The sequence below is a fragment of the Oryctolagus cuniculus genome, chromosome 7, assembly GCF_964237555.1.
Source record: "Oryctolagus cuniculus chromosome 7, mOryCun1.1, whole genome shotgun sequence".
NCBI lineage: Eukaryota > Metazoa > Chordata > Mammalia > Lagomorpha > Leporidae > Oryctolagus > Oryctolagus cuniculus.
The window spans coordinates 68,913,226-68,926,050 of record NC_091438.1 but is presented as its reverse complement, the minus strand read 5'-3'; the positions used below and the strand labels follow the sequence as shown (position 1 = coordinate 68,926,050).

The 12,825-nt window shown below is 42.5% G+C and overlaps 1 pseudogene; it reads left to right on the top strand.

Moving 5' to 3' along the window:
* Nucleotides 1–11,024: 11,024 nt before the first annotated feature.
* On the top strand, nucleotides 11,025–11,800 carry LOC138843044 (large ribosomal subunit protein uL16-like; annotated as a pseudogene).
* Nucleotides 11,801–12,825: the final 1,025 nt, after the last annotated feature.

Here is a 12,825-nt window from a genome sequence, read left to right as displayed (position 1 = left end):
CAGGATGAACCAGGGTTACCATGACTGTGATAATTATGCTGTTAGGTGTTTGAAATAGGAAACGCTGAGAATGCTAGGTAATTGACGACTGGAGCTGAGCTTGAAATGACACATAGAGGGGTGAAGAGGTAAAGTTGGTTCCAGGGGGTTGGTGAGGACTCGGGTGAAATTATGAGGAGGAGGACAGTCAGAGGCTGGAAAAGGATTTCTTCCAGAGAGATGAAAGGGGTGAGGAGAAAGTGCTGGTGATGGCTGAAGGTCCATAGACTTTACTTAGGTTCCAATGGCTTCCTGGTTCCAGTTCTAGGTTTCAGTTCCAGTTCTAGGTCTAGTTTACATCTATGTTGATAAATGAATGTCAGCTGAATGAATTTCTTCTCTTTGCAGTAGGAAGAAATGGCATCAATCAGAGATAAAGGGCAAAGTAGGAGTTCTTGAAACCATTGGTCAGGAAAGCCTCCAAGTGCTTGGACGGAGAGAGCACAGGTTCTCAAATCATAATACATCTAATGGAGCCTCAAAGCTCATTTCACAGCTGTAATTTTTTTCCTTTTTATTTATTTTAAAGAGTTATAGAGAGAGGTAGAGACATAAAGAGAGGTCTTCCATCGACTGGTTCACTCCCCAAATGGCTGCAATGGCTGGAGCTGCTCTGATCTGAAGCCAGGAGCCAGGAGCTTCCTCCAGGTCTCCCACATGGGTGCAGGGGCCCAAGAACTTGGGCCATCTTCTACTGCTTTCTCAGGCCACAGAAGAGAGCTGGATCAGAAGAGAAGCAGCCAGGACTAGAACCAGTGTCCATATGGGATGCTGGCACTTCAGGCCAGCGCTTTAACCCACTGCACCACAGCACTGGCCCCAGCTGTCATTTCAATTGGTTCTTATGATGTCTTAGAGAAGGGGGAAGCAGGCATTATTGTTATCCTCATTTTACTCTCAAGAAAAATTGTGCTTAGCAGTTTACTGTGTTACTCTATGCTTTGTCAATGATAATCAGCAAAGATGTGATTGAACCCGTGTATCCCAACTCAAATCAACTGATTTTGCTCATTAGGCCAGGCCTCTTGAGCAGGGTTGTAAGTCACAATAAGTTGTGTCTGATTTGTGGCCCTGTGCTTGAGTCTCAAACTTTGAGATTTTGATTTATTGAATTTGGAGAACAGACCATAGTTTCCATGCTTTTCAGATAGGATGGGCTTGGTAGCAGCTTCATTGTGGTGAAACCTCAAAGCTGGCTTGCAACCTTCAACTCTAGGAAATTCTGTGGGATAGAGGGAGAGATTAAGAAATTACTTTTCATTCAAATATTCAGAGTGTCTGGGGGAAGATTGGAACCATGGTGGTGTCGAGATGATGTGAAGCCACTTACTACCGTAATCTTCATGAACCACTGGACAAATAAAACAAGATCATGCATTATTTGGATATCTGTAGCAAAATATTTTGCTTTGGGACTTGTACTCCAACTCTAAGCCATGGACTTGCTGTAAAAAAGTCCTTAGTTCCCTTTTCAAGTCGAATGCCACCACTGAACCTTTTCTGTGTAAGAGTACAAAATCTGGAGTTGTTGGCAAGGCTTCTATGTGATGCTGGAAGAGGAGTTAGAACGTTCAGCACTGAGTTGGAAGCTGCATAATATGGGTAAGAACTTCAGGAGCCTTCTGCCTGAAGGACCTTCTTGATCTAGCATCAGAGTGGAGCATCAAAGGCCTGAGGATAAAGCCTGGGCAGAGGCTGTAGAAGCACAATGTCTCCTGAGTGCCACCTAAAAAGGGAGGGAGCTGGCCAGCTTGATGCTGAAGTGCACTTCCATCTCCATAGGAAACTGCTCAGATGGGGACAAAAGGGCCACAGGAAATATAAGTGAACGGAAGATTAAGGAAGAAACCATTCATTCTGATCTCCCTTCAGAAAGGCTCTCCTAATGTTACTGTTATGTCATCACTAGACTCCTACCATCGTGCAGCCCAGCATCTCAGATTGCAAGTCTGACTTTGGGCTGTGAAGGGTTCCCAGCAGGAGAAGCTTTGAAGAGGTGAGCAGGAAAAGGACTATGAGTCCCTTAAGATCTAGGAGGTCTGTTTGTGTGGGTCCAGAGGGGGCACAATGAAGCAGAAAGGAAGTCCACTCTACAGGGGACAGGACAAAGAGTAAATGTTAACGTTAGAAAAAGGCAGACATCCTGAAAAGGAGCTTGGAGGGATGCCAGGGATGGCAGAACATATAAACCATAGCCAAGCTGTTAGTTTTAAAAGACAGGACTTAGCAATGACAAAGAATCACTGTGAGTCCTCAATGTGAGCTCTTGGAAGAGCTTTGGGGACATCAAAGCCATACTGGAACAACTGGGTGTTTTGTACCCGTGCTCAGAAACCCTCTTTTGAAAGATGTGCTGGGCTTCTGAGTTTGATGGTTGGTGATTGGGATTTGCTTCACTTTCCTTGGAACTACATTTACCTCCTACTCTGTTAGGAATGTAAGAAAAATGGGTTAAAAAACAAAAATTCAAAGGCAGGTGCGGTGCACCCTGAGCTAAACTGCCACTGGGAACACTCGCATCCCATGTCAGATTGCCTGGGTTTGAGTCCCTCCTCTGCTTCTGGTCCTGCTTCCTGCTATTGCACACCTTGGGAGGCAGCCAATGATGACCTAAGTACTCAGTTCCTTGCCACCCACAAGGGAGACCTGAATTGACTTTCTGGGTCTTGGATTTGGCCTGGCTCAGTCCCAATTGTTGTGGGCATTTGGGGAATGAACAAGAGGATGGGAGATTTCTCTCTCTCTCTTTCTCTCTCTCTCTCTCTCTTACTGTGCCATTCAAATAAAAACAAATCATAAATAAAAAAACAACTAATTCCTTATCACTGATTTTAAAGTCATAAGCCAAAAGCTGATTGACTGTTGAAGCATAAACTCTGTCTCTCCTGGGTTAACTGGGTTAATGTGTACTAAATGCTTCCTGTTTGCTGCGAATGTGTGTCCCCTCCAATATTCATGTTGAAGGTTAATCCCTGTTGTGGTGGTGTGAAGGGGAGGGACATTTTGGGAAGTCACTGAGTCACGATGGTTCTGCCTTCATGAATGGATTAATGCTCTTACTGATGAGGCTTCAGAGGGAGCTCACCCTCTCTTGCTCTTCTGCTATGTGAGGACACACTTCCCCTCCCCCCCGGAGGGTTCAGCAAAAAGTGCCATCTTGGTAGCACACAGCAGCTCTCCCTAAACACTCAAGCTGCTGGCTTCTTGATCATGGACTTTCCAGCCCCTAGAACTTTGAGCAATATGTTTCTTTTGTTTATGAATTACCCAGTCTCAAGTATTTTGTTAGAGTAGCGAGAATGAACTGACACCTTGGGTCCTGACCGATATTGAGTTCTCAAATGGCCAGATCTGCTTGGGTAATTTTGCTTCTGAAAGATATGAACCCAAAGAGGATGGATTAACGTATGAAAGCCAAGTTTTAGTCTTGGAACATTTTTAATTCTCTAGTCATTAAGACTTAACGTTTCTCAATGTTATCGAATATCTGTATTAACAAACAGAAGCAATTGGATTTAATGGTTCATTTCTTTAGGAATGAGGAGATCTGACTTCTTGGTGAGTAAGGACATCAGGTGTTGAATAATTATATAAAATTTTTGTTTATTATCTAATCTAATGCAATTTTAGGAGTAGAGTTCTATGTAGCTTAAGTATGCTTAGTAACTTATCAAGGAATAGGTTGTCTTCCCTTACTGTGATTCCTTTCTATTGTTATTTTTTTTTTTTTTGAAGGTTGGTGTCTGATTAACCTACCTAGGCTGGTATGCAGTGACCAAGAGTACAGAGAATTATTTGACTTTAAACGATCAGAAAGTAGGAACTAGAGTGCTAGATTGACTTCTCAGCCACCTTTAGAGTCCTGAACAAGGACAGCACCTTAATGTCATGAAGGGGCCAGTGACTTAATAGGTAACACAGAGGTGTGAGATGATCAAGAATATGGGATGTCTTGGCTGGTGAGTGAGAGATGGGAACCTAAGCAGACAGGCAGGCCTTATAGAAGCAGCTATGCCAGCATGCTTGTGCTCACTGCAATCTGACTTTCTGCGGGTTGGTCTTTTTTCACTTATTTTGGGGAAACCAGAGCTCATACACAGCACACACTTCTGTAGTTTGCATGAGGATGATTGTGATAATTATAATGCAAATTTAAGTATCACAGTTACAGGTTTTTCATAGGAAAATCTTGCTGGTATTTATTAGAGGGTAAATTAATCATCAATAGTATTCCAAGTAAAAAATAAATAATTTGAGAAAGAGGAACATGGAATTTTGTCAAAAAGACAGCTTGGCTATGTCCAATAGCCACTATCTCTTTTGAATAAGAGTTTATGATTTGTCTGCAAGAGAACTTTAAGTGTTAATGAAGTGATTAGAGATGGAAATCTTCTTGGATTAAGCTTCTAAAGTAATAAATGTATCAGGAAACAGAAAGTTTACTTAGATATTAGGGGCTTATAGCTCTAAGTTACTAGTGATCTTAGGTGCTCTTGGTCAACATTCCAGACTCTGTAAGTGTGAGTCTGGACTTTGAGTTTCATTCTAAGAAGTTTTTGTAAGGGTCAGGCATTTGATGGAGTGGTTGGCTATCCCACACCAGAGTATGTGATTCTTGGCTCTGCTTCTGACTCCAGCTTCCTGATAACGTAGACTCTGGGAGGCAGCTGGTCATAGGTCAAGTCCTTGGCCAAAGTTTTGATTAGATAGGTGAATGTAATCCAAAGCACAATAGAAAAGAGACCCTTCTCTCTCCAGCTGATTGACTTAGGGACTAGTACTATCCAGTGCACTTTCTACATAAATTAATGTAATGGGTAATATTGGTCACATGTTTACTATATGCTAAGAATTATGCTAATACAAAGTTGGCTGCATAAAGGCTATGGGACATAGTCATTCAAACCAAACAGTCAGCAAATGGTAAACAAGTATATGGGTCTGACTCCAAAACCCATCTCAGTCCTTGGCTAGCCAACAACAGAGGCTTTCTATATCTTGTTTGCAGTCTTCTAACCATTTCTGTCTCTAGTTCCTCCCCCAACAAGAAGAGCCAACACTAGAAGTGAGACAGAAAAGTGCTAATTTTTTCCTGGTTAAGCTCAATACAGAATAAAACAAGCAATAAAGGAACACAACTCAGATAAAGAAATTCTAGACAGAGGACACATACTAGGGACACCTGGTAGCCCATCTTGAACTTTGCTTTGTTAAAAAAAGGCATTCATTATTTATTTTTATTTTATATGAAATGTAGTTAGAGAAAGATAAAGATAGAGAAAAATCTTCTATCTGGTGGTTCATTCCTTAACTACTGAGGCTGGGATAGGCCAAAGTCAGGAGCCCAGAACTCCATCCTGGCCTCCCACGTGGGAGCAGGGACCCAAGTACTGCTAGGTAAACATCACTGCTGCCTCTCAGGGTGTATATTAGCAAGAAGCTAAGGTTGGAAGCAGAGCTGGGATGTGAGTCCAGGCACTGTGTTTTGGGACATGAGTGTCCCAAGTGGTGGTTTAACCTCAGTGTTAAAAACCCATACTTGCCCCATTGAGGAACCCTGCAGGTACAGTTCTGTGGGGCTCCTCTTGCTGTACTGGCCTGACCTACAGGCTTTCTGTTTTCTGTAATTTGACTTTGGCATCTGGTGAAGCCCAGATTCACAATGGAAATTGAGAACAAGGGCATGGTGGCAGATGTTCCATTTTGCCTTAAAGGAAGATAAACATGCAGTTTAATAGACCAAAACATGTGTGTTAGATTCTTCAGAGAATAAGCATATGGATGCTCCTTGCCCCTTCCAAACAGATCTTATTATCTAAAGCCTTGCTTATGGTTGCTATTAATTGCAGTTGACAGCCTTTGCCTTTTGCATCCCTGCTAAATGGCAGGTGCTATGATTCTTTAACTTAAAGCTTCCATTGGTCTGGAGCTTGGGGTCAGGTTTGATTATGGCAGGTGGGACTTCCAGAAGCAGTCTTGCTTAGGCAGCTCATTGTTTTTGAAGTAATTGGAGGTGTGTGAGTCTCCCAGGTCCTTTCCAATGCACATGGCCTGTCTGTAGACTGTGCTTCAATAGCCTCCTTATTTGGCCTGTTGAATTCCTTAGAGTCTGGACTGATTGACTGTACTCTCAAATACTTGCTATTTATAACAAATCAACTGAAACAGAATTTCTCTACCTTTCATATTCTGCCCCTCCCACCCATAAGATCAAATCCCTGTGAGCTCCCAGCTTCATCCATACAATGACGTTTAGGCCTGTGACTTGGGCTATGAGCTTTGGCTTGGTTAGCTCCGTAATTTGCACTGCTCTCTATTCTATTTTTTCTTGCCCCTCTTTCTTCTTTGTCTGACTCTGGTCTTGTTACAAATAACCTTTTATTAGCACTTGGGTGATTGATTCACTTGTCGGATATTTTTGAGAACTCCATTGTCCATATGTCAGACGCTGTGCTTGACCCTGAGGGATCAAAGATGAGTAAGTCATGGCTTCTTACAAAAATTTACCTGAAGTAGGTGATGAAACCTTAACCTGGTAAGCACAAGGATAGATCCATGTGTGAAGAAAAGAGCACAGAAGGCCACATAATTAAGTAACATATATTTCAAGAAAGACTTTGATATTAAAGGATAGGATGGATATAATATAAAGGATACTCTAGGAAGAGAGTACATATGAGCAAAACATTGGAAGCCAAAAAGCATTTGTTACCAAGGAATTACAGGAATTATAAGAATTTTTCTGATGTGAGAGAAAGACAAATAAGGGAATATTGAAGAATAAAGTTGGAAAAGCAGACAGAAGGGTATAAGTTGAATCAAGTGGTTAAGATGCCGGTTGGGAAACCCTTATTCCATATCAAGTGCCTGGATTTGTATCCTGGCTCTGCTGTTGATTCCAGCTTTTTTCTAATGCAGGTCCTGGGTGGCTGCAGGTGATGACTCAAGTAGCTTTATGCCTACCACCCATGTGGGTGACCTGGATTGAGTTCCTGGCTCCTGGCCTTGGGGTGGCCCAGCCTGAACTATTGCAGACATTTGGGTAGTGGGAGGGAGCTCTTTCTCTCTTTCTGTCTCTGTTTCCATATCTCTTTTCCTGTCAAATAAATATAATAAATTAAATTTTAAAAAATATAGGTAGGAGGCCATATCATGAAGAGTTAAGTAAATAGTGTGACCATAATTTTCCCACTCAGACACTTTTGAGACTGAAAGAAGACTCACTAAATACTATTATAAGATAAAAATTAAAAACTAAGATTACCTAAGAAAAACTGAGATACATCCTCACTGTAGTTCCATGACAGATTAAAGAGCTTAACCTTTGTGCTGTCGGCACTGGTGATAGATTAAACACTTTAAGTTTGTGGCTGCTTGGTGTCTGCGTATGCTTCCTGTTATGGAGAGTGATGCTACCTGCAAGTCAGGGGCTGGTGTGTGACCAGGACTCTGTGTAACGAATGCTCTGGCCTGGGACTTTTTTTTTTTCTTTTTGAGAGGCAGATAGAGACAGTGAGAAATATAGATCTCCTTTCCACTTGTTCACTTTGCAAATACCAACACTGGAGGGGTGGGGTTGAGCCAGGCCAAGCCCAGGAGCCAGGAGTGTAAAGCAAGTCTCCCCCCTGGGGGGCAGAGACCCAGTCACTTGAGCCATCACTGCTTCTTCCCAGGGTGTGCAATAGCAGGAAGGTGGACTTAGCAACTGGAACTTGAACTCAGGTACTCTGCTATGATATAGGCATCCTAATCAGGCTTGTGACTACTAAGCCAAATCACCGTCCTTGGCTTGGTACCTCTAATCCTTAGGGTGAGAAGGAGATGGTCTGTCAGTGTAGCAGTGACCCAACATATGGCTAGAGGTGGTGGTGCCTGGGGCAGAGAGCTAAACACACGGCTCTCAGGGCCTGATCATGCTGTGCTTTGCTTCCTTTGGTACCTGCTCAGTTTCTGAGTTTGGTTCTATAGGCTACACATTGATTCTGTGGCCTTTCTATGATTCTTCCAGTAATTCTTTTTCTTATTAAGTAGTCCAGAGTTGGTGTCTATTTTACATAATCAAAACTTTTGCTCGTGGAATGAAATCACAGTTCAGCCTTGGTTTGGTAGGATCACCACCATGGAAGCTGTGTGGAGAATGTAAATGAGGGGACCATTTACAGCTAGAAGAATGATCTTCCTGCTATCTTTTCAAGGAGTCATTAAGACTCTTTGCAGTCGTTCTCCTCACCAAGCAAGAGCAAAGCAGAAGGAGAACAAGGCCTTCCCTCTGAAGAAGAGAGCAATGTGTCCATCTGAGAGGCTGTGAGCAGCATCAAAGAATGACACTGGGTGGGAGTGACCCCAGGTGGGGCTGTATTCCTGCAGCTGGGCACATTGACAGGATGGGGTAGGCAGTCTGCTGAGGGACTGTTGGGATTGTGGCATGAACTTTTCAAATTATGTTGGTCATAAAGAAAAGGCACAATGGCCATGCAGTCTCCAGGGCCATGCCCTATGTGAGTTGTAAATTGTTTTCAAGAGGAGAGAGTGGAAAGCTGTGTTAGGTAGGTATAAATGAGGGTGCCACACTGATCCCATCTTTATAGATTTGACTTTAAAAAAAAAACTTTGTATGTTTTCTGAACTTGCTTTAATTACAAGAGTTACTGAAAGCTGTGTTTCTGAAGCTTTCCTCGAGGTTTGTGTGTTCCCTTTGTAATCCATTAAATTTTATGGCATTAGCAGGGATTTGAAGCACCAGATGTAATCAATAGTCGTTTCTCCTGCATCAGCACTTTTGCACAGTGCTCTGTATATTAAGCAGTATTTTAGTGTGCTGTCTGACCTTTCCCTCTTAGACTGCACTTCCTAATTATAATTTCTCTTGTTTTGCCATGATATATACCTAAGGTCAAAGGCTATTAATAGCACTTGTGAGTTTTCCCCCAAAGGATCGCACATACAGGAAAAATGTTCTAATGCATAGAAACCAGGATTGTCCATGAATTTGGATCTGGGCAGAATTCAGGCTGGCAGTCTGTGCTTTTTGATATTAGATAATTTTGAGTATGTGCTAAATCATCCTAGATAGGTTATTTATGATTCCAGCTCACTCTCAAGTGCAACCCAAGTTTTGAACCCACCAGGACATTAGATCTAAGGAAAATCATTAGATTTCTTTACATGACCCTATTTTTTTAGAGAAAAAGCTATGCTGAAAATTCCCACTATCTATTTCACTGACAAATTGCCTGCTGGTGGCAGGCATCTAAACCCTAAGGGACACACTTCCTGTATTCTCTGGTAGGGAACGGGCACCTCTCATTGCACGCAGTGTTTGTGAGCTTTGGGAATACTCAGGCTCTTGTGCTGTTGGCCACTAGCCCTGCGGCTTAGAGGATGTTAAGGGACTCATCCGGGAGGCCTCTGCGCCTTCTCTGAGTCAAATGGGAAAGAAATTTTAGGCTAGCAGCTTTGGCTACTGATAGGCTTTGTTTGCTTTTCAGAGCAATTTCTCAGTATGAGTCACATCTGGGAGCTTGATAGGTCACCTTATTCTCAGCTCTGAAGTGAGAATTTTGTTTCTGGATATGCCTCAATCCTTGCCAAGTTCATGCTGAGCTATGGTAATAACCTCCCTGTTTGTATCTCTGTCTCCATCTATCTCTCCCTTCTCTGACTTCAGACCCCTTCTGGCTTCTAAGCCCAGTTTGATACTCTCCTTATGACAGCTCCGCCAGTACAATCACATTCTTCACCTTCCTTAATCCCAGTGTTTTAGTTCTGTCTGTCCCATCAAGTGCAAAGCCTGGAGCTTTGCCTAGAGAGGCCAAAGCAACTCATTTCACTGGAGAGGACTGGTTATTTCCCTTCCAGGACTGCCAGCTCTGGTACCTTACTCAGTGCATTGTCAGATGCACTTAGCTTACTCATACCTTTGTGTTTTTACCCCCTTGGCTGTTATGAGTGCATTCATTATGGAAAAAAAAATAATAGTGGATAACAGGAGAGGAAGACCACAGCTAGGTAACCTTGAGCAGGTTCCTTAACATCTCCAAACCCAGGAATCTTACTATAAAATAAAAATAACATGAAGAGGTTGTTGAGAAGATTTGGTGAAATCATATATGCAAAATACTCAGCAGTGTCACAAACTATGAAAGATCTGATGTTTAGCCTGTTTGTAAGCTAACAAGTTAGCCTGTTACAATTTTGTGGATGATGGAAAAAGATATAAGACTCCTGGATCAGAAATGAACAACTCTATTACAGCAAATGCAGTAGCCAGAGAATCAGCAGTTATACTGATTCCCCACAAGGCAAAGCTAGGATGCCTGCGAATGCAGTGGATTGCTTTACAGATAGAAACTTTGATTTTAGGGTGTCTAAATTTGTTAAAATTGTCTGTAAGTAAACTTTCCCCTTTGTCCAGGAAGAAACTGACCCATATCTCCCAAGGCTATTAGCTATACAAACATTGTGAAAGAAATCTGGAACTAAGACCATGAGGGTCTCTATTTGCAAGATGTGCAGGAATGTAAGAGCCCCTATTGAGAACTGTCTTTCAACCCCACAAAGATGGAAGCACCCAGTCATTTGAGGCATCACCGTTCCCCTCTGGGATCTGCGTTAGCAGGAAGCTGGAGTCAGAGCTGAAGCATGGCTTTGAGTTCAGCTACATCGGTATAAACTGTGCATGTCTTAACTACTAGGCCAAATGCCTCTCCCAAAGTCTTTATTGTTAATAAAGTACCTAGTGTAGTAGGTAGTATATAATAATTATTTAGTAAAAGGGCAGCTATTAAGAACTGGACCTTTAACTGAAAAAATGGGAATCAACTTTTGCCAGTGAACAATTTAACATATTTCCAAAACCTATATCCAAGTCTGTTACACAAGATATTGAATATATATTACTTAAGGAATAACTTATTATTATTTCAAAGTGATAACATTTTGAAAATTGCACTGGCCAAATATAAGATGTGATGTGAATATCAGCATACAAACCATATATCTTCCTCTTTTTCCTTTAGCACGCCACCGAAGACCCTAGTGTCGCCTTGGGACCCGCCCTGCCCGGTGTTACCGGTATTGCAAGAACAAGCTGTACCCTAAGTCTCGCTTCTGCCGAGGTGTCCCTGATGCCAAAATCTGTATCTTTGATCTGGGCAGGAAGAAGGCAAAAGTGGATGAGTTTCCACTGTGTAGCCACATGGTGTCGGATGAATATGAGCAGCTATCTTCTGAAGCCCTGGAGGCTGCCCGTATTTGTGCCAACAAATACATGGTAAAAAGCTGTGGCAAAGATGGCTTTCATATTTGAGTGCAGCTCCACCCCTTCCATGTCATCCAAATCAACAAGATGTTGTCCTGTGCTGGTGCTGACAGGCTGCAGACAGGTGTGTGGGGTGCTTTTGGAAAGTCCCAAGACACAGTAGCCAGAGTTCACATTGGCCAAGTCATCAAGTCCATGTGCACCGAGCTGCAGAACAAGGAACATGTGGTTGAGGCCCTACACAGGGCCAAGTTCAAGTTCCCTGGTCACCAGAAGATGCACATCTCAAGGAAGTGGGGCTTTACCAAGTTTAATGCGGATGAATTTGAAGACATGGTGGCGGAGAAGCAGCTCATCCTGGTCGGCTGCGGGGTCGAATACATGCCCAATCGTGGTCTCCTGGACAAGTGGCGGGCCCTCCACTCATGAGGGCTTCACTCTCCCGTGCTCCTTAATCATCAATAAGAGAGCTTGATTCCTATTAAAAAAATATTTATTTCATGTTTCTCTTCTATCATGCATTTTTTTCCAGAATAACTTGCATGCAGTAAGCTCTTAACAAATAACATTGGAAAGATTAATAGCAAAATAAATGAAATGCATAGACAATCCTCAAATTTAAATCATAGCAATGACTTACTCTTCTTCCTCACCATATATGGTATCAAGCTGATGAAAAACATAAAGTAATTAGGATTTTAAATTTTTCCCATACTCTGGTGGAGGTACTATAAAATAGCAAAATGTATTCCTTGCCATGCTCCTGTGAAAATTCTGAGAGCATTAAGATGGCTAAAAAGGTGAGCAGCGAGGCAGAGGAGAATTAAAAATATAAATAACACACAAACTGGATAAACTGCTCAAGAATAAATTGAATGTTGATATAAGTGCAGGAATGGAACTCCTGTTATTCCCATGACAATTTACCAAAATTCATGTACATTTTTCAACCGAAAATCATCACCAAAGCACCTCAATGTGTAAATCTTAACTTTCGAAATCTCCAAGGAAAACTCAGGAGTCACATTACAGGAATGGCTGGAGTCTGGGCACTGTTTTCCACTGTCGGGTTGATAGAAGGATCCTTCTGGTGGGGGGTTGGGAGGAGTCAGGTCTGACCATGGAGGCTTGGGGATGATGAGCTCGGGAGTGTGGTTGTAGGAGGAGCTCGGGAGTGTGGTTGTAGGAGGCTGTAGGCCAGTGAGCTTGTCCTCGCGGGTTTTCCTGGCTCCCAGGGAAGGTCTCTGTCTCCCAGTTTTCCAGTGTCCTCATCTGCGAATGCTGCTGAGTGCATTTGAAGAATGCAGTAACGGGTGCGGTGAGGCGAAACGCAGAAGGTCAGACTGACGTTATTACTGCACAGGTTTGATATTCATAAGGCTGTTGTACTGAGCCGCTGCCTGTCAGTTTGGTTAGATTTTTTTTTAGGGCCTCTGAGGCAAGTAATGAATAAAAAAGTAATAATGTGCTGTGTACCACCTGCTGTTCTTTAAATTCTAGTTAAATTTGCCCTGATAATTTCTTTT